This window comes from Adiantum capillus-veneris, chromosome 26, assembly GCF_014529385.1.
Source record: "Adiantum capillus-veneris isolate H3 chromosome 26, ASM1452938v2, whole genome shotgun sequence".
Taxonomy (NCBI): domain Eukaryota; kingdom Viridiplantae; phylum Streptophyta; class Polypodiopsida; order Polypodiales; family Pteridaceae; genus Adiantum; species Adiantum capillus-veneris.
Genome location: NC_140956.1, coordinates 18,342,898 through 18,365,441, shown reverse-complemented (window position 1 = coordinate 18,365,441; position 22,544 = coordinate 18,342,898).

Sequence of the window (22,544 nt, the reverse complement as noted above, 5' to 3'; positions counted from 1 at the left end):
TATCCTGGTATATTTCAAGAATGAAAAAGAGCATGAAGACCATGTACGTAAAGTGCTTCATCTTCTACGCCAACATCAGTTATATGCCAAGATGAGTAAATGTGTGTTTTCCACACCAGAAGTTAGTTATCTTGGTTTTATAATAAACCCTGAAGGAATTTCCGTAGACCCCGCAAAGATTAAAGAATAATAGACTTGCCACAACCCAAAACGATCAGTGAGATTCGATGATTTTTGGGCATTACAGGATGGTATAGAATCTTTGTCAAAGATTATGCAGTTATCGCCACACCCTTGACGCAGCTACTTCAAAAGACAGCCAAACTTACATGGGGAAAAGAACAGGAGGATTGTTTCCTCAAATTAAAACAAAATCTCACATCAGCCCCTGTACTCAAACTTCCTGACTTCACTCAAGAGTTTGAAGTAGTAACAGATGCCAGCGGTCTTGCTAAACCAAGAAGGCAGACCAGTCGCCTTTACTTTGCAAAAATTAAGAATCCACGAGCCGAACTATCCAACTCATGATCTGGAACTCCTAGGTGTCATCCATGCTCTAAAACTCTGGAGGCACTATCTTCTAGGAGGGAAGTTCCAATTAATCACCGATCATCAGAGTTTAAAATGGATTTTTTCACAAGCAGCACTCAACATGAGGTAGAGAAGATGGATAGAACTCTTACAGGAATATGACTTTGGAATAAAATATAAAATAGGGAAAGAGAATGTGGTTGCTGACGCTCTTTGCCGTGAGGTTTTTCTTGGGGCTATTTCCACAATTGACAATCCAATCCTCAACAAGGTTAAGGAAGCTTCCCTGGAAGATAAGGATTATCAAGAACCTCTACAGGTTATCAATCAACAGGACCTAAAAGAGAAAGAGAAAGATAGGATCAAGGATTATTCACTTGAGGATGGGCTTCTCTATTATAAGTATCAGCTTTACATTCCTAAAAATCCAACATTAAAGGAGTTAATCCTTTATGAAGGACACAACACTCCAGTTGCCGGCCATCCTGGCTATGCAAAGACCCTTAATGCCATAAGGAAAAGCTATTTTTGTCCAGGAATGAAAGGAGATATACTTCGCTACATCAGACAATGTCTTTCCTGTCAAAGGATTAAGGCTGAACGAATAATGATGCCAGGAAAACTTCAACCTCTGGACATTCCTCAAATGAAGTGGGAACTCACTAGCATGGGCTTTATAACAGGCCTTCCCACTGTTCAAGGGGGTTACGACTCCATTATGGTAGTAGTGGATATGCTGACTAAAGTCTCCCATTTGATGCCTGCAAAAACAACTTACATTGCATCAGACATAAGCTGTCTCTTTATCAAAGAGATCTTCAGATTACACGGGCTTCCTAAGAGAATAGTCAGTGACAAAGATGCAAAATTCACTTCAAAATTCTGAAAATCTTTATTTGAATCCTTAGGAACTCAGCTATGTTTCAGTACATCCTATCACCCTCAGACAGACGGCTAGATAGAAAGAGTGAATCAAGTTATTGAAGACATCCTTAGAGCCTATTGTGGTAGAGAACCCCAGAAATGGATCCAATTTCTTCCTCTGGTGGAATTCGCCTATAACTCTTCCTTTCATAAAAGCATTGGGATGTCACCATTTAATGCTCTTTATGGGCATGAATGTATATCACCCCTAAACTTTTCTGACCCTACTACAAGAGTAGAAGCTTCAAAGCAAATGTTGGAGGAGATGGATGCCCAAACCAAAGCCATAAGACAAGACATTCGGTCAGCCAAGGACCGCCAGAAACAATATGCTGATAAAAAACGATCTGATCGGGTTTTCAAATAAGGGGATAAAGTATTCCTAAGAGTACGGCAAAAAAGGAGCACTCTATCCTTGGGAAAATACAAAAAAACTAAGCCCCAGATATTGTGGACCTTATGAAGTGATTAAATCAATTAGTGATCAAGCTTACAAACTAAAATTGCCTGAGCACCTCAAGGTCCATAATGTGTTCCATATATGTCTTCTAAAACCCTACATCCCAAATCCAAATCACGCTCTAGATGACGAACAGATTGTGATGCAAAAGCAGGGAATTCTTGAACTCCAACCAGATTGTATTCTCGACACTAGGGAAAGGAGTCTGAGAAACAGAGTTATCAAAGAACATTTAGTAAAATGGAAGGACTACCCTACTGAAGACGCCACCTGGGAGGATGAAGTATCACTTAGTAAAGATTTTCCCAATTTCGGTTGAGATGAGTACATATCAATTCCTTAAGTTGGGGTGATTGTAAGGTTTCCAGTTTCTGAAACCTTAAAAATTGTACAAAGCTTGTAAAATTAAATCAAAAACCACTCTTGAAGGATTCAAACACGGCTAATATTGGTATTTTTGGAATCATAAGCAGAGCTTTACTATGGTTAGTAATTTTCAGAATTAGAATCCGATAAAAACTAGAAAAGTTACAGACCCTGAAAGGTTACAATAGGAATTCAATTAGTTGATAAAAATTGGATGGTTTCAGTAATGATTATTACCAAAGACTTCTTATCCTAAGGTTCTAGAATTAACTGATATTTCAAATTTTCATCATTAGAAGTCTGAAAAATTAACCAAAATCGATTCTAGAAAGTATGGGGTAGTGTGGAGCTGGGGGGAACCTGCCAGAGACAGGTTTAGCAGAAATTGGTGCCATTTGCAAGCTGGGGGCCTGCTTGGGGTGTCAAAACCTGCCAGAAACTGCCCAGTGCCCAGAAAAATCTATAAAAAGACCCCCTTCTCTTCATAAAAATTTAGACTCGGAGCCTTGACACTCTCTCTCTTATATAGAGAGAACGCTACGCAGAAATCACTAGAGATTAAGCTCTAGTTGATTCACCTAAACGATAATTAGCCTAATCCTTCTTAATTAGCAAGGCTAGATTAATCTATTTTGTTAATAAATTAAAGATTAGACCTATGTATACTCATAAATCCTCTCTTAATTAATTATTCTCTACTAATTGTTGTAATTAAGTTTGGTAATGTTAAGCTAATTAATTATCCTATCATATTAGGGCTGAAATTAACGGTATTAACCATGAATTAATGGGAAATATATTAATTAAGCTTGGATTAAGTTGAGGTAATTATCAGAGCTGTATTAAACAATCATTAAGCTAGAAAAATTATCCTATAATTTTTTGAGTAATTATCCTAATTAATTAGGCAAAATTACACTGTATTTTAGAGAAAATTAAAGAGGAAAATAATCAAATTGAGTCAAAATGCTTTGAGCTATTTATCAATGGTTGATTATATGTTACAAAACCCATGATAATTATGTCAAGCTCAGATAATTAATTTATCTAATTACTTTAGCAGAAATACTCTATTTTTAAGACAAATTAAATAGGGAAAATTAGTAACTTGATTCAAAATTCTTTGAGTTGTTTATTAGTGGTTAATTATATGTTAGGGAACCTGTGATTAATTAATTAATTACTTTAGCAAAAATACTATGTTTTTAAGACAAATTAAATAGGGGAAATTAGTAAATTGATTCAAAATGCTTTGAGTTGTTTATCAATGGTTGATTATATGTCAGGGATTCCATGATAATTATGTCAAGCTCAGATAATTAATTTACCAATTATATTAGAAGAAATACTCTGTTTTTAGGACAAATTAAATAGGGGAAATTAGGAAATAGATTCAAATTGATTTGAGTTATTTATTGAGGTTAATTACATGTTAGAAAACCTGTGATAATTAGGTCAAACTAAGATAATTAATTTATTTAATTACTTTAGTAGAAATACTCTGTTTTTAGGATAAAATAAATAGGAGAAATTAGCAAATGGATTCAAATTGATTTGAGCTATTTATCAAAGGTTAATTATATGTTAGGAAACCCGTGATAATTATGTGAAGCTTAGATACCTAATTTATCTAATTATTTTAGCAGAATTACTCTTTTTGGACAAATTAAATAGGAAAATTTAGCAAATGGATTCAAATTGATTTAAGTTATTTATCAAAGATTAATAATATGTTGGGGAACTTGTGATAATTAGGTCAAGCTCAGATAATTAATTTATCTATTCACTTTAGCAGAAATACTCTTTTTTTAGGATAGAATAAATAAGGGAAATTAGTATATAGATTCAAATTGATTTTAGCTATTTATCATATGTTAAGTATATGTTAGGAAACTGGTGATAATTAGGTCAAGCTCAGATATTTAATTTACCTACTTACTTTAGCATAAATACTGTGTTTTTAGGACAAATTAAATAGGGGAAATTAGCAATTAGACTCAAAATAACTGGAGTTATTTATGAGAGATTAATTATATGTTAAGAAACCCATGATAATTATATGAAGCTCAGATAATTAAATTACATAATTACTTTAGTAAAAGTACTCTGTTTTTATGACAAATTAAAAGGGGGAAATTATCAAATTGATTCAAAATGTCTTGAGTTATTATCAGAGGTTTATTATACCTTAGGGAACCCATAAAAATTATGTTACCCTCAGATAATTAGTTTACCTAAGTATCCCAATAGAATTACATTATTTTTATGAGAAAATAAAAGGGGGAATATAGTAAATTAATCCAAAAACCTTTGATATAAAAATCAAAGGTAGAACACACCTTTGGGAATCCATGATAAATACCCCATCTCAGATATAGGTAGTTATCTTCAATAAAAGTAACCGATTTTGCGTATAAAATAGACAAGGGAAATTAGTAAATGAATTTATCTAATTACCAAATAAATACCTGAGGTTCAAAATCACTATGAAAGGGTGGGAAAATTACCTCAGCATAAAAGGATGGTATAATAAATTACTATTAGTAAAATTTTACCTAATGTAAACCGTAAGTATAGGAGGAAAAGGTTATTAATCAAATTTATGAAAAATTACTAAAGATAAAACATATTCAATTACAATTAGGGAGAATAACCAATTAGCGAATAGAAATTTATAATTTACTAAGGTTAAAATGGAAGATAGACTAAGGAGAAACCTAGTTAAAGGACTTTCCAAATTGAATGGTAATTATGGGAAATTACTTATAGTATAAATAAGTTACAGGAGGAATATCTCATCAAATTGACTATTAAAGATACGTACATACTCCAAAAATTCTTATTTTTGGATAAACAAGGAAAAAGAAGATTATTCAATTTAACTTTTAATGGATTAAGTCTTTTTATAAGGCTGCCACCGACATGGCTCCAAAGAGAACCAGGGAAAATCCTCTTACTGAGGAAGAGGATGTTAACAACAAGCGAAACAAAGCCACTAATGACCATGAGGCTGGGCCTAGCCATAGGCCAACAGAGGAGAGTCTACGGGCACCCGCCCCACAACACATGGACGAGCAGTCCCAGGTGGATTTCTATTTTGTTCACTTAAAGTCTCTTAAAGTTCATTTTTAAGTTAACATTGTATACATAAGGTTAGGAAGGATAAACTAGCTGTAAATGGAAGATAACTTCCACGAAACCAACGACCAATGATTGTAAATAGGAAAGAAATGATTTGGTTATGACTGATTGACCTAGGAAAGAAATTTTTGACCATCCTTAAGACAACTTGTCTCAAGACACCTTTGATTCCTTGGAAATATTTTACTCCAGGTAATGAGTAATGATGGAGATACCATCATGTAAGAGTCAGTTACCTCAGCACGTGTGGAGTCTTTACCCCGTGCTTGTTTATGTTTGTGGATAGTACTTTCAAGTTTATCCTAGAGGAACTGCTCGGTTATATGGGCAGCCGGTTGGCGTATGGGCGCCCGGATTTTGGGTGATGGCTTTTTTCACCCCGATTTTTATAAATAAGGAATGTGTACCGTTTTTCACCCCTGTATAGGTAGTCTTGAGACAAGCCAGTACTGGTCAGAGATACTTCAGAATGACAGTACCTTGTCTTAAGTCTAAAGATGTTTGTTTGCTTTCAAGAATGTCTTCAATACTGTTTTCAAAGGTTGTCTTAATGAAATGCAGTGTGAAAGTTAAAAAGGAATCATTGTTTTAATTGTGAAAAGAATGTGGTAGTAATTAAACAACATAGAAATCATGTGTGAGTGCGGGGTGGTAAGTGGGGATTGACTAAGGTTGTCAATCATGGACGGGTGGACTTGATTAGTCAGGTAACTATCCATTCCCGCGCACTAAAACGTTTAGAAACTTTTTCACTTGGAAGAGGAATCCACCAACGGCTGTGCCCTCATATATGTTATTAGGGGGAAAAAAGCATTGGCTTAGGAAACCTTAATCTAAGGATGAAGATATAGGGCCGGAATTTTTTTTTATGGTCCCGTTTCCACTGCGAGACAGGACTAGGTTTCTTCTAGGGCCATAAACCTAAACCATTGCCAATGGTAAGGGTGAATTCCCTAGAATTTTTCTTGTGTAAGGACTCTGACTTTAGTAGGCCTAGAGACCTGTCAATGGTACCATCCCGTTTTGGGTGTCGGCGGGATTGGGGACCTTACAAATGGAAACTTAGGGATTTCCTTGGGTCATAAGTCTCCAAGTACTGGCAAAAGTCTGGTAAGAGTCTGGCAAGGCATCAAGAACAGTCTGCACAAGGGAACTGTCTGAAATGACTTTACCTGCAGAAATAAGTTGCACATTTTGACATCCTTGACACTGAGGGCCGCCTTTTGAAATCTACCCATATCTCTCTGTGGAAAACCCCCCTTCTTCAAAATTCTCAAGTGCAGGACATGTGAACGACCACTTGACGATCAAAATAAACAAAATTCTTAGTAAAAGCTTTCACCAAAGCAGAAAATCTTGCATGGTAAGGAGCATTTGTCCCCAAGTACTGTGGAGCCACTGGTAATCATTTTTCTCTCTCCTTCATTTTCTCCTCAAAGGGCTCCACTTTCAAAATAATTGATAACTATATTAGTAAAATAAGAGGGCACTCAATGGTTTGTACAACCTTGGCCACCACCTTCTTACATAAGCAAATAAAGGGGGACTCCTTCTCATTATCACCTCTCTCTAGCTTTTCCTCTTCCATCCATGGAGCCCTCCCTCTCCTTGTCTTCTCTCTCCCTCTCACTCTCTCTCTTGCTGAAATTTTTACTTTTTTGTCCCGTCTCTCTCTCTCTCTCTCTCTCTCTCTCTCTCTCTCTCTCTCTGTCTCTCTCTCTCTCTCTCTCTCTCTCTCTCTCTCTCTCTGACCAACAAGAAAACCTTTATCTCCTTCCACACACACACACACACACACAAACTGAAAACAACCAATTTTCAACACACATAGAGTACACACACACACACACACTCTCTTCTCTCTCACTCTCATGTCTTTCCCAAGCTCTCCATAGCTGAAAATTAATGTTTTTTCAGCCACACACACACACACACACAACCTACTCATCAATACACATCCCACTCTCATAATCACCACCAAACACTCTCACAAATCAGCCCATAAGCTCAAAATAGTCAAATTACAGCCACCTTCATTTGCACACATGCACATGCTCTCGTATATACGCATTTTGCGCCAACGGCTTCAATGAAGTGATGACCATTGTGACAACCGCAAATGCACTCGACTACGACCACTACAAATGACATGACACAAGGTAGACTTGTCCGAGAAAAGCATCAAGTTATGAAAGCACCAATTAGATGGGCCATGTGAAGGAGTACGAGCGGAAGTGCGACGCGAGAGAGAGTGCGAGAAGAAGAGCACGACGATATGGTGAACTCGCTCTACTGTAATGTGTAGAGCATAGTGAGTTCTTATTAGGTTTTTACAAAAGAACATGTGTACATACCTGGCGGCCCGCCCACTTACCTGGACGACCACATTGGGCTTTATACCCCAACAACCTCCCACTTAAAGTCCAATGTGGTACTTTAAGTGTGAGAGAAGCTACTATACAAGCTAATATACAAGAGATGTAGAGAAGTGATGTACTACCCTACACCTAACTGCTTGCGAAAATGTGCAAAGCTCTCTGAGGGAAGTCCTTTTGTAAGTAGATCAGCAGGATTTTCTGTGGTGTGAACTTTGACAAGCTGAAGTTTCTTATCCTCGAGCATTTCCCTGATGAAATGATACTTCACATCCACATGCTTTGTCTTTGAGTGATAAACTGGATTGCGAGCCAATTGTATAGCACTTTGACTATCACAATATAACACAGGCATCTCTTCTTTGATTCCCAAATCTGTTACTAGTCGATTAAGCCAAATTGATTCTTTGCATGCCTCTGATGCTGCAACATATTCAACCTCTGTAGTAGATTGAGTAACACAATCTTGTAATCTAGAACGCCATGATACTGCTCCACCAATCAATGTAAAGACATACCCTGACATAGACCTTCGGTTGTCTAAGTCACCTGCATAATCTGAGTCTGTAAAACCCTTTACACTTAGCTCCTGACTCCCATAGCATATACGCATACTCTTTGTAGCTCTCAGGTATCTCAATATTCCTTTCACTGCCTCCCAATGTTTCTTGCCTGGGTTTGACATGTATCGACTTACTACTCCCACTGCAAATGCAATGTCTGGGCGAGTAGCAATCATTGCATACATCAAACTACCCACTGCAGACGCATATGGAATCTTATCCATTTCAGCCTGTTCTTCCTCAGACACAGGACAATCTTGTTTGCTAAGTTTCACATATGGTGGCAATGGAACACTCAATGCCTTTCCCTTGTCCATATTGAAACGTTGCAAAACCTTGTCAATATACTATGTTTGAGATAACCAAATCAACTTCTTTGATCTGTCTCTCTCAATGCGCATACCAAGTATATGACTTGCCTCACCCATGTCTTTCATGTCAAACGATTTTGCCATCTTTGACTTCAAAGCTGAAATTTCTTCCAAGTGCTTGCCAGCAATCAACATGTCATCCACATGCAAAATAAGGATCAGCCAACTGCCATCCTTAGCCTTCTTTGTATATAGACAGTGATCGAACTCACTACGTTTGTAGCCTTGAGAAAGCATAAACTTGTGGAATTTATGGTACCATGCCCTCGATGATTGTTTTAAGCCATAAAGACTCTTTAACAACTGGCATACCCAATCTTCCTTGCCTTTCTCAACAAACCCTTCTGGCTGCTGCATGTAAATTTCCACATCTAAATCACCATGCAAGAACGCTGTCTTGACATCCATTTGGTGCAACACCAAATCTAATATGGCAACCAATGCAAGAAAGCATCTCAATGTAGTCATCTTGACCACCGGAGAGAAGACTTCATCAAATTCAATGCCTTGTTCTTGCTTAAAGCCCTTGGGAACAAGCCTTGCTTTGTACTTTGGCTGACTATCATGAGCGGTGATCTTATACCTGTAAACCCATTTACAAGGTAGAGCCTTTTTGCCCTGTGGTAATTTAACTAGCTTCCATGTCTTGTTTTTATGCAGAGCTGTCATCTCTGACTGCATGGCCAATTGCCAATTCCCGGAGTCCTTCATTTGCACTGCTTCCTTGTAACATGAAGGCTCATTGCAATCAGCCAACATGACATAGTTCATAGATGGAACAAACCTATCAGGAGGTCGCGTGATACGTCCAGATCTATGCACAATAGGTGGCTCAGGCTCAGCCACAACCTGTGGTTCCACTCTATCCTGTCCTTGCTCCTCTTGAGCCCTGACATTTTGTCTTGCACGTGCATGTCCATCTTCTTGGAAGACAACTCTTCTAATCTCCTCAACCCTCTCTGGTTTAGAATGATATTTGGATTCATTAAAGTGAACATCATTGCTGCGGACAACCTTTCTGGATTCGGGATCCCAAAGTCTGTACCCCATCTCACCAGAATTACCATAGCCTAGAAAGATGCACTTTCTACTCTTTGGCTCAAGTTTGTTCTTAAATTCCTTTGGAACGTGAGTATATGCCTCACAGCCAAAGACTCTGAGATGCTTGTATGAGGGCATTTTGCCTGACCATACCATCTCTGGCACTGAATCCTTCTGCAAAACCTTGCTAGGAGATCTATTTACAAGATGAACAGCTGTTGATACAGCTTCAGCCCAAAACCCAATTGGCAACTGTGCATTAGACAACATACTTCTGACCTTCTCTTGTATGGTCCTATTCATCCTCTCAGCAACACCATTTTGAGGAGGATTGTAAGGAGCAGTAAGTTCACGTTTTATACCTTTTGACTCACAAAAGTCCTGAAAGGCCTTTGAAACATACTCTCCACCATTGTCAGTGCGTAAGCATTTAAGCTTCTTGCCACTCTGATTCTCCACAAGTGTCACAAACGTTTTGAAAACACTAAACGCTTCATCCTTGTGCTTGAGAAAGTAAACCCATACTTTCCTCGAGTAATCATCTATAAATGTCATAAAGTAAGAAGCTCCCCCTAGAGATAGGTTAGGCATAGGTCCACACAAATCACTATGAACAAGTGCCAACTGTGTATCTCTTCTACTGCTTCTATGCTTATGTGGCTGCTGTGTTTGCTTACCATACAGACAATGTTCACAGAATTCAAAATCATTAAATGAAAAGCCAGGCAAATAACCAGAACGAGACAAGATTTCCATTCCCTTCTTGGACATATGTCCTAACCGGCTATGCCACAAAGAAACGTTCGGTTGCTCTGTTACATTGATTACATTTTTAGAGACATTTGATACATAAATCATGTAAAGTCCTCCAGACTTTACTCCATGTGCTACTGTCATAGAACCCTTGGATATCTTCCACATGTTCTGTCCAAAAGTGGTGACGTAGCCAGCATCATCAAGTAAACCTGTGCTGATCAAGCTCTTTGTAATTGCGGGAACATGTCTCACATTCTTCAGCGTGAAAGAAGAGCCATTCTGAAACTTCAATTGAACATCTCCAACACCTAAGATCTCACATGTCTGCCCATTGCCTAGCCGAACATGATCTTTAGTGGTCACATAAGAGGTAAACCACTCCTTGTTTGGAGACACATGAAGTGATGCCCCTGAGTCTATAATCCAATCACTCATTGCATTTCCATCAGATGCTGTAAGAAGAGCTGAGTCCATTGTATTCTTCAAGAAGTAGATGTCTCCTGACACTAGACTGTTACCCTCTGCAATAGTGTTTGTCACATTTATTTCTTGAATCTTCACTGAGGACTTGTTCTTCTCACCATGGTCTTCAGATTTCTCTTTGCCTTTTTCTGCTTTCCATTCTCTACAGTCTCTTTTCATGTGACCCTTCTTGCCACAATGGTAGCATTCTATGTCACTCTTGCCTTTAGCACTGCGGGACTTGCTACAAGAGTGATTCCTCTTTCCACCTTTGTACTTTTCTTTGGTCCTTCCCCTGAAAACTAAGACTGTTCCTTTGCCTTTGTCCATTGTCTTTCTATTGGTTTCTTCAGTAAGCAGACTTCCTTCTACACCTACTATGTTCAAACCATCTGGAGGTGCAGAATTACTCAAAGCTGTGCGAAAAATGTCCCAACTTTTCGGCAATGTGATCAACAGGAACATAGCTCTAACAGGTTCATCAAACTTGACACCTTGAGTTGACAACTGACTATAGATTGTGTTGAATTCATTCAGATGATTGGACATAGGTGTCCCTTCTTTCATCTTCAAGTCAACAAGCTTCTTAAGCCAGTATACCTGGGAAGCTGCACTCTGATTCTCATAAAGATCACTCAGCTTTAACCATGCTTGATAAGCCGACATCTCGTCTGCTACATTGAAGTAAACGCTTTCTGCCAAAGTCAGCATAATGGTAGAAAGTGCCAATTCATCCATTTCGCTCCATTCATCTTCGTCCATATCTTCTGGTTTTATCCCCTTGAGCTTTATAGATTTTATCTTCTTCTTTTGTACCAACACGTGCCAAATCTGCTGCTTCCACAATGGGAAATTGGTTCCATCCAGCTTCTTGATATTGTAAAGAGCAGTGTCCTGTGATCCAGCCATAGCTACGCTTCACAGTAGTTTACTTTCCTGGGAAAAATTCGACAGAGTTTCCCCTGTAAACTGACCTCTGAACCAATATCAACCTGATGAACTAGTGGATGTCGCCTACAGTCTGTGTGTAGATGCGCCCGTGTCGTATGTGACACGCCTCCAAGAACTGTGAGCCGTCCTTCGATGTGTAGACAGCCACAAATCAACACTCTGGGAGTGTCGATATCCTCAGCACCTGCAGTCGTAGGCCGAAAAACCCAAATTTGCAGAGTCGGATCTGCACCCGCTGAGACCACGTAGTCGAAAATGGCCTGCACAGAACTTTGTCGAAGCCGAACGGTGACCGATATGACCTCATAATGAAATTCTGAGCACACCAAGCCCTACGGACTTTCCCACAAGATTTGGGGCCGTGTCTTTGCCTGTCGAATTTCACTCCAATCTGAGCTGGTGACTCTAGCCTCCTGCAGTGCTACCCCGAGCCTCGATCTGAGCTCTAATACCAGTTGAAGGAGTACGAGCGGCAGTGCGACGCGAGAGAGAGTGCGAGAAGAAGAGCCGACGATATGGTGAACTCGCTCTACTGTAATGTGTAGAGCATAGTGAGTTCTTATTAGGTTTTTACAAAAGAACATGTGTACATACCTGACGGCCCGCCCACTTACCTAGGCGACCACATTGGGCTTTATACCCCAACACCATGCCTATGTTTACCAATTTCAAAGGGCAACATCAACCTCCTAATCATCTTTTACTCCACCTACGCCCCTCATAATCTCTCTTTTGTGTGTTAACACAAGATCATCGTATATTTTTTACTCTAGATTTGAAATCTAGGGCATGAGTGAGAAAAACAAAGCCACATAAGTGAAGTTTTGGCCAAAGTTAGAGCCATTACCGCTACAAGTGGTGGATTTATCTTCTCCAATGACAAACCACCTTCGATAACCTCTTGTAAAAACCCCTCTCTCGTCTCTCAAATAAGATAGCTACAACTAGCATAACTTTTAAAAACCCCATTCCTCTACCCTCTTTTCCCCTCCATCTCTCTCTTCCCTTACTATTTTCTCTCTGTGGACCTCTATCACAAGCATCATTTCATCAAACATGGCCGACCCACGGTCACATGATGTAGGTCACGTTCCCAAAAAATATAGGAAAATTCCACTCTCTTTTCCTATATAAGGAGGGTTCTCTATCACCAAAATAAAAACAGACTCTCACCAAAGCACAAGCTCTAAGTTATTAAAGGTTATGAGAATTTTAAAGCATAGGCATCATGCCTCCACACTTCTAATATAGCTAGAAGTGTTAGTCCATGTAAAAGGGAATTGGGAAACACCATCACACCACAATGGTAAGGAAGTTAGGCACACACAACCTACTCATCATCATCAACCGCCACGCCTTGGTGCATTTCAAACTGGAGGATTTGACATTCAACAAGAGTGAAGGTTACCCTCACGCTACTCCTTGACATCATCTCCAGCCATCAACGAAGCACTCATGGTCTCCTCCTTCCTCTCTTGCCCCTCTCTATCCTTTATATCTCTCCACCACAAATAATCTACTCTTTTTGTTATTACATTCTTTCTATTGTGCTTGATTTGTGAGCATGTCACATAGTTGTTTATTTCTTTTGCTTTGTATGTAGAGGTGTGTAGGTTCACCACCTTACGATTGTTTTGTTCTTTCAATTTGCATGTATCAGTGTGCGGGTTCGCCACCTCTCATGTGAATAGTAGTCCACGCACCTACTTTCATAACTCTCACGATCTATCTCCACTTGTTTCTCTTCCACCTCATACCACAATTCATAACATGTTCAACTACGTGACATGGTGCATGGTATGCTGTATTGTATTGTCATTTGCATCCTAGCCACATTCCAATCTAGGTGGTGCCCCTATTGTTTGCGTTCTTGATGAGGTCGTCATGCGTTAGCCCTTGTGTTGAGGCCACTGGATCTATCTTGCAAATCCGCCTCTCATTTGGTGCCCCCACTGAGGAGGGCTCTTGAAACCTTCAATTTACAAGACTACATGTTTACTTCTCTTCATGGATGAGTGGATTCTTGAATTCTCTAACTGGACCATTGAAGAGGAGGAGCCTCAAGAAAGCTTGAGACAAGTCATCAAGACACTCTTGCCAGGGTGCCATTTCTCATCATCCCTGCAAGCATAAAAGCAAGGCATAAGATGCATCATGCTCACATTGTTGCCAAAAACCACACCTCCGACATGAGTGCAACCCAAAGTGAAGAAAAAGCCATCATTTTCTCCCTCGACATCCGCATGGGCATTCTTACTTCGGTAGGCTTTCAAGTAGCACCAGGCTTCTCTACACATACACCCCTATCTTTGACACCTATTCCACCTATGCCCATGACAAGCCTTTGCAACTTGAGGAAGCTACTACGAACGCGTGGTCCTTCCCTCTCCCTTGCACCAAAAGATTCAAGGGTGTCTTCACAACAAAAGGGTAAATCTTCTAAAGTCTTTTTATACTTCACTCTCATCTCATGAGCCAGGAACTAGAGACAACATCATGGATTCTATGTCGTCTACCGAGTGAAGTGGTGGAGCTTGTCATCGACAAGGTCTTTGAAACGGGGTTTGCTTGGTGGAAATACAAAACCCTCCACGTTCAAGGAGTGTTACTTGTGGATCAAGGCTATGATGATGACTTACAACTTGCTTTGTATCAATTCAACTTGGATTAATACAAGTGGTAAGACTCACCACCTACCTCATCACACCTGCGTATGCACTGGATGGCACTCTATCTCGCAGGAAAGTGAATTTTCTCTCTCTCTCTCTCTCTCTCTCTCTCTCTCTCTCTCTCTCTCTCTCTCTCTCTCTCTCTCACACACACACACACACACACACACACACACACACACACACACACACACACACACACATAGAGAGAGAGAGAGAGAGTTCAAGCTTTTTCAAGAGATTGCTAGAGGGGCGGTCCTAGATTTAGAAGATGAAGACAACCTTGTCCTGTGGTACTACAAATTTGACCTCGACTATCAAGCGCTCTACACCTCTGATTATAAACTTCCACCACAAAGGAGGGAGCCTTTTCTCATTATCATGTGATGAATCCAGCACATCAACCTTTTGCAAGGGACCAAAATTATGCACCACAACAAATTCAATCAATCAAAGTAATCTTGGACCACAATATGTTTTATCAGCAACTCATTACAACCATGTTTGCCAGAGAACGACTGTAAGAGATCCTTAGGAGAAATATGAACCTTGCATGGGCCTTGTAAGGAATCCTAATTTTGAGGGATTAAGGCTAATGGTGTGTAGGGTTAAGGGGACAAGGGCATTCAAGAAGCTAGTTTTGAGTAGGCTTTTCTAGCCTTTTTTTTTAGACACATGTAGGATGTGGGGACCTAGGAGGTCACCTTCTCTCTCTAGCTTTTTGAAAGTGAAGGGAGTAAAGAAGTGTGGCCACATCATCAAAAATGTGGATCACTAAGAGCCAAAATTTGACTTTTTTAAAAAAAGTTATTTTTACTTATTTTTGACTTAAAAATCCCCCCCAACATATATCCATATCAAAAAAGTATTTTTTGACATTTTTTTAAACTTACAAGCACTAAAAGTCCAATTTTTCAAAAAAAAAACTCCCCCCCAAAAAAAAAACCTTTCTCCTCTCTTCCTCCTTTCTCCTTTCTCCCTCTCCTCTCCCTCCCTGCCCCTTCTCTCCTCCTCCTCCCCTCTCTCCCTCTCCCCCACTGTCCCCTTCTCTCCTCCCATGTTCCTCCCTCTCCCTCCCTGCCCCCTTCTCTCCTCCTTGTCCACTCTCTCCTCTCTCTCTCTCTCTCTCTCTCTCTCTCTCTCTCTCCCCCCCACTACCCCCTTGTCTTCTCCCATGTTCCTCTCTCTCCCTCCCCCCTCTCTTTTTTCATCCTTTGCTTCCTCATGCAATAGCTACCATGGTGCTCAAGGACATCACAAATCGTATGCATACATATTTTCTTGTTCGCAACGTTTGCATCGAAGGCCGCACGTGAGGGTGAGCAGAGGTCATCCCAGGAACGTCGTACCATCGGTGAGATGAATGTTGACGATTCTTCAATATCTTGCCAATACCATCACATATTTGAATAAAACACCCCTTTATGCAAGGTAACAATATATTTCTTACTTTTGATTATGTTCTTCTTATCATAAACTTTGAAGTCTAAGGTGTTGCCTCTACTTGTTTGTAGTGCTTGGCACAAAGGTTTCTTTTATGCACAAATAGTGAAAGGCCGCAGGCTAGAGAGGCCAAGTGTCACCACTTTTCCTCTAAAACAGTCTTCTTTGTTACATCTTGGAGGTAGGTGCTTCAAATCCATGCTTATTAGGGGTGGTAGTCTCATCCTAATGTATATTTTTGTATTGTTTATTCCCAGCTAGATAGAAATACTTGCAAATTTGTACAACATATACTTAACAAGTGTCTTCATTATATAGCTTGCAAATGTTGAATTCATACATGTTTTTGTTACAAGGTGACCTCTTGCTATGCTAGTTGAGTGGCGTTGTTTGCAAGAATGGCTCAAGGAACTGGCATAACATGAAGCTTTTACAGTGGCACAAAGCTCTCCTAAGCGGCAATGTGGCTCCCACTACACCAAAAATCATTATGCTGACATGAAGAGATCCCTAGTAGAACAATGCAAAAACTTTTCATCAGCAGCAACACACTCTTTCCTAATATGAGGGCACTCCTACCAAAGATATTTTTATGTGATGGGTCACCCTAGGAGCATACCATGTCATGGAATGGATGTAAGAACTATGACCGCACTACTCCTTGGAAAGTGTTCACAGATGTATGTTTATCAAAGTTAATGAGAAGAAATTTGGACTTTTTTGTTTGTTGATGTGTAAGAGCAGTCTAGGTCTACCATATTTTAGATTGTTTGATAAGTTAAATAAAATTTGTAGTCATTTAAAGTGTAAGTTTGTTTTTGTTTGGTAAGATTGTACATGAGAAGACATAATAAAGTATAAGAGATCTTGACGGAATAAGCCTCGATTAGATTCCTACCATGCACTTGTGACACCAGACCTCTCCTTGAACCTTTTGATTTCTATCATTGTGGGAAGTCTAAGGGTGGTCTATTTTCAAATTTTTAGCAATAACTTTTTTTAAAAGGAAATTTTGGTTATTTTAAAGTTTGTACACAGTCTAGGAGTTCATTCTGATTCTTTTCCTTCAGTTTCAATTTTTGATTGAGGGCACTCCTTGGAAGCCACTTTTGAAGGTGTTAGGGTGAGATTTTGAGAAAGTTTTGTATGTAGGAAATGCAGTCCTTAACACAATAAAAAACATTGGTTCTCTGAGTATTTTCAGATTTCATGGTTTTAATGCCCGTTCGAGCCCGTAGATTAAGGAAAAAGTAAGAAATGTCCGTTCTACATCATTTTTTAAGAAATTACCAACTTGCATGTTGATTTTTGGAAAATCCGAGTAGGATACGATTTTTTTGCATCACACGATGGTTGAAGAGCACGACAAGATGAACAAATTTATGTGAGACAAGCTCAGACAGATTCGGAGCCAATTGAACACTAGAAGCTCTTGAAAACAACCTAAAAGTTCAACACTTGAATTATGACCATGCATAAAAATAAATCTTGTACTTGTCATTTTAGGGTCTCAGGGAACCTCAACATGAGAGGCCACAAGGGCGCGCAAATCGGCCATCCAAAAATTTTGGATGGCTGATTTGCGCGCCCTTGTGGCCCCTCATGTTGAGGGTCCCTGTGGCCCTAAAATGACAAGTATAGGGTTTTTTTCTATGTATAGCCATGAGATAGAATTGGGCAAATTAATGTATTCATAGCAAACTCCCCCCCCCCAATGGCAAATAGCTAAACATTGTATCATGCCATGCATAAAAATAAATCTTGTACTTGTCATTTTAGGGCCCCAGGGACCCTCAACATGAGGGGCCACAAGGGCGCGCAAATCAGCCATCCCTCATGTTGAGGGTCCCTGGGGACCTAAAATGACAAGTATAGGCTTTTTTTGATGCATAGCCATGAGATAGAATTGGGCAAATTAATGTATTCATAGCAAACTCCCCCCCCCCAATGGAAAATAGCTAAACATTGTATCATGCCATGCATTAAAAAAAGCTTGTACTTGTCATTTTAGGGGCCCAGGGACCCTCAACAAGAGGGGCCACAAGGGCGCGCAAACTGGCCAGCCAAACTGGCCAGTTTGCGCGCCCTTGTGGCCCCTCTTGTTGAGGGTCCCTGGGCCCCTAAAATGACAAGTACAAGCTTTTTTTAATGCATGGCTATGAGATATAACTGGGCAGTTTAATGTGTTCATAGCAACCCCTCCCCCCCCCCAAATGGCAGATACCTAAACCTTGTATCATGCTTATCAACCATTTTTTACTTCCTTGTGTCCATCCCCTGTTCTTGGAAATATCTTGGTCCCTATTTGTGCCTGGATGGGCATTCTACGCACCGTTGTGGTCCCTCTTGTTGAGGGTCCCTGGGGCTTCAAAATGACAAATAGGGGCTTTGTTTTAATGTATGGCCATGAGATAGAGTTGTAGTGTTTGATGTCCGGAGTATTCACTATGTCAAATTTTCCTATATCATGTGCGTTCACCACAATGGATTGAAAGTAGCCCTTATAGGCCTTACCTATGTTGGGGTATAGGCGTCTGTGCCTTGCCCGGCCGCCCAAAGTCTGGGCACCCACTAACTTGTATACCTTATACATAGCATAAGTGTATAGGGGGCTGCTCACTCTTTGAGTCTCCCCACCCATATCTGTGTGTCGTGTGTCTCCTTCTCTCTCTCACTCTCCGTCTGTGGTGCTCCCCGATCCCCTTCAATTGGTATCAGAGCGTAGGTGCGGAGGGAGCGCATGTGTGCACAGTCATGACGACAGTGGAGAGCCAGTTTTATTCCCGAAATCGCGTCCGCGCGCACGCGCACTTTCAAGAGTGCAAACAGGGTTTCGACTTCGGCATCGAAAAATTCAGCTTTCCAAGAGTGTTTCCACCAGGTGTTTTGGCGTTCTACTCCCCTTTCGAAGCCATTCAAGCCATTAGAAACCTCATTCGAGCTACGGTTGAGGAGCTGCATTTTTCAGCCCTCTTTTGGCAGTTTAAGCTGCATTTTTGGGTCGAAACGGAGGTTTTTGGCATAGCTTTCACACCTGGACTCGGATACATGTGATCCAGGAGTCTACCTTGGGGTTTTGGCACGCTCCAGACGCGTTCGTCATATCAGAACTTTAAAATTCTGAACGCTGAATTTTCTGCAGCAGCAGTTGTTTATTGTGTGTCAAGGATTCCACACATGGTTTGCTCTCAGATGTGAGAGTGATATTTGCTGCAAGTTTCCTCACAGGTGGGAGGATACAATGTATGCCTTATGTGGTTTGATGCTCAGGGAGACTAATGTGATTGCATTTTGAGCTCGGCAATGTATGCCTCGAGCATATTTTTTGGCAATCACAGGTAGAGCAGATATTTGTGTACTAGGTTTGCAGGTGTTTGCAATGATGTATGCAAAGTGTGGAGATTGGTGCATGCATTTGGAGTGCGGTTTCATGCGCTTTGGTTGCTCATGGTTTTGAGCGTGTAGTCAGTTTGGTTACTGGTTTTGTGGCCATTTTACTGACAAAACACTGGCAAAATTTTCCCAAGAGTTTTATGCGCATCATTTATGCGATCTAGGTAGAGATTGCCAGTTGCACTCAGCATTTGCGTGCGGTGTTCTCTGCAGGTGGGAGATTTGTGCAAGTGTATGCATCGATATCGCACAGTGTGGGCTTGGTGATTAGCTCACAGATGTATGCTCTATGACGGCGTGTGTGCAGGTGATCTTCAGACCAAACAAGTCATAACTTCTTGGAGAATTTTTGGGCTGATTCTTTATACGCTACAGTTGGTAGTGTGGGGCTGAATTACGGACTGTTTTTGGCCATGCAAGAGGGCTGAGAATTTTGTAATTTTGGGCTGAATTTCAGGGCTGATCCGGTGAAGATTATGCACAAGGTTATGGTCATCATGAATGCGTCTTGTAAGTAGTGCGTTTGATTGCAGTGTGATACTAGAGCACGCGAGGCTTGTATTGACATTGCGGGAGCTCTATTTTGGAGTGTGTCTCACAGGTTTTACATTGTGTTTCTGGCCATATTGGTAGACAGTTTCTAGGTGTTGTTGGTGAGGTGGTTTTGCTTTCTAGTTTGCTACATTGTGCTCATGGCAGAGACAGGTGATCGATCAGATTGTGACCTCTCACAGATGCGCGTGTTTGATGGGTTAGACTTTGCGGCATGGAGAGAGTGTATGCTTGACGGATTGACACAACGAGGGTTGCATGGACCATTGAGTGGTGATGCAGGTAGACCTTCAAACATGTCTGACGATCAGTGGCAGGAGCTAGAGGAGATGGCACTATCTACACTCTCTTTGCACCTTGCGGAATCAGTATATGCTCTTGTTATGTATGAGACTACTTCGAGAGCACTTTGGTGCAGATTACATGAAATGTATGATAGATATGAGTCATCACGGACTCGTGTGAGACATGTACATTCACGAGCACGCCGACAGGTGACATGTTGGTATTGTGGTCATTCTGGACACGTTAGACGGCACTGTTTTCGTCGTATGCAACATCGTAGGAGACATGGCAGTCTCAGAGATGTATGTAGTGATGCCATGGACTCAGTTGCTTTGACAGTTGAGGTACATGTAGTGTCGGAGTATACTAGTGACGGGGATGTCACTTTTACCTCGAGCTATGCACGAGATGCTATACATGTGGATAGTGCACTCCCTTCGCAGTGGTTGCTAGACGCAGATGCTATGTTTCATGTCACGCCGCATCGTGCATGGTTTTGTAGCTATTCTAGCGGGATGCTTGGCAGTGTACGTTTGACCGATGGATCGGTGCATGCGATAGCAGGTGCAGGAGATGTGAGACTGTCATTACCGAGTGGTGCTTCAAACTTGTTACGACATGTGCGCTATGTACCAGATTTGACAGTGAGTTTGATCTCGATTGGTCAGCTTAGAGATTGTGGATGTCAGATTTCGCTACGAGAGCGAGATTTTGTGATGCATTTGGGTTCGCTAGTGATTGCGAGAGGTGCCAGGAGTGGTACAGGTTACACATTGCATGTGGATCGTGAGAGAGATGGTGTTGTCTGTGTGATTATGCAGCCAGGTAGAGAGCGAGAGAGCAGGCGAGTCTCTTTTACTCATGGGTTGCAGGGTACTTTGCATGGAGTGCAGAGTAGTGAGCTCGTTGTGCACACAGTTAGGGCACGACTTGAGCAGTCACACAGAGAGGTGACAGAGTCAGACATGCATGTTTTGCTAGTGACTGAGCAAAGCAGAGAGTCAGTTGTGCGAGATACTTCTATGCAGGATAGACAGGTAGAGCGGTCTTGCTCTAGTGAGTCACGACAGGAGGACGTTGTGCAAGAGTCTATGCATACGGAGTTAGAGCATGAGAGCTCTAGTGAGTCACAGCAGATTGAGTGGTCATGTTTGCAGTGGATGATTGCAGAGGAGACTGAGATGTTGATCTTGAGACCGGATATCGCAGCTGCAGTGGGAGCATTTGCAGTTGGGGTTGTCAGTCGTTTGTTGACTGATGATGGCATAGTGCACGAGGGAGATATGCAAGTATTGCATACATACTTGCAGTACGTGTGCGGTACGTCTGGTGGTGTATGCACTTACACGGAAGCAGGACAACCGGATGCACACGATCACAGCCAGCCAGTGGGCATCGGTTGAGAGCGGTTTTCTCTTGCCTTTTGTAGTCTTTAGACTAGGTTCTCTTGCTTAAAGGCATAGTCGCCTTTAAGTGGGAGGTTGTTGGGGTATAGGCGTCTGTGCCTTGCCCGGCCGCCCAGAGTCTGGGCACCCACTAACTTGTATACCTTATACATAGCATAAGTGTATAGGGGGCTGCTCACTCTTTGAGTCTCCCCACCCATATATGTGTGTCATGTGTCTCCTTCTCTCTCTCACTCTCCGTCTGTGGTGCTCCCCGATCCCCTTCAACCTACACATGTTTCTGTAACTTTACAAGAATATAAATTCCCTTCTGTTGAACACATGTGCTATGTTGCATATACTTTAGTGAACTCCCAAGGTCAAAGGACTCACAAATTTTGTGCACTCAGAACATTTAGCACTAGAAATCAACCAAACAAGGAGTCAATTTTTACTTCCTTGTATTCACCTCCTGTTCTTGGGAATGTTTTGGTTAAGCCATTTCTTTGGTATTTAAAACCACATGTGACCCCTATTGTTATAGTATCCGACCAAAGGTTTCTTGATTAGCAGTTATATAGGTTCGAGTGATACATATCTTCTATGTTAACAATGCATGTATCTATAATTTATGTTTATACTTTCTCTATCCAAATGAGCTACATAGTAAAAATCAAATCCGCAATTCAACAATTAAGTTCACAAGGTGATAGCTATTGGTATGATCTTTAGCAATACCAAATAAATAGCTACCAATAGCGAATGAATAGGGATATTTAAGAAGGTTTGATACCAAAAACTTGTCAACACTACTCAAAAAGGTGGAAACTCAAAGGCTTTATAATATATATGATGAAACAAGAATCAATAATAAGT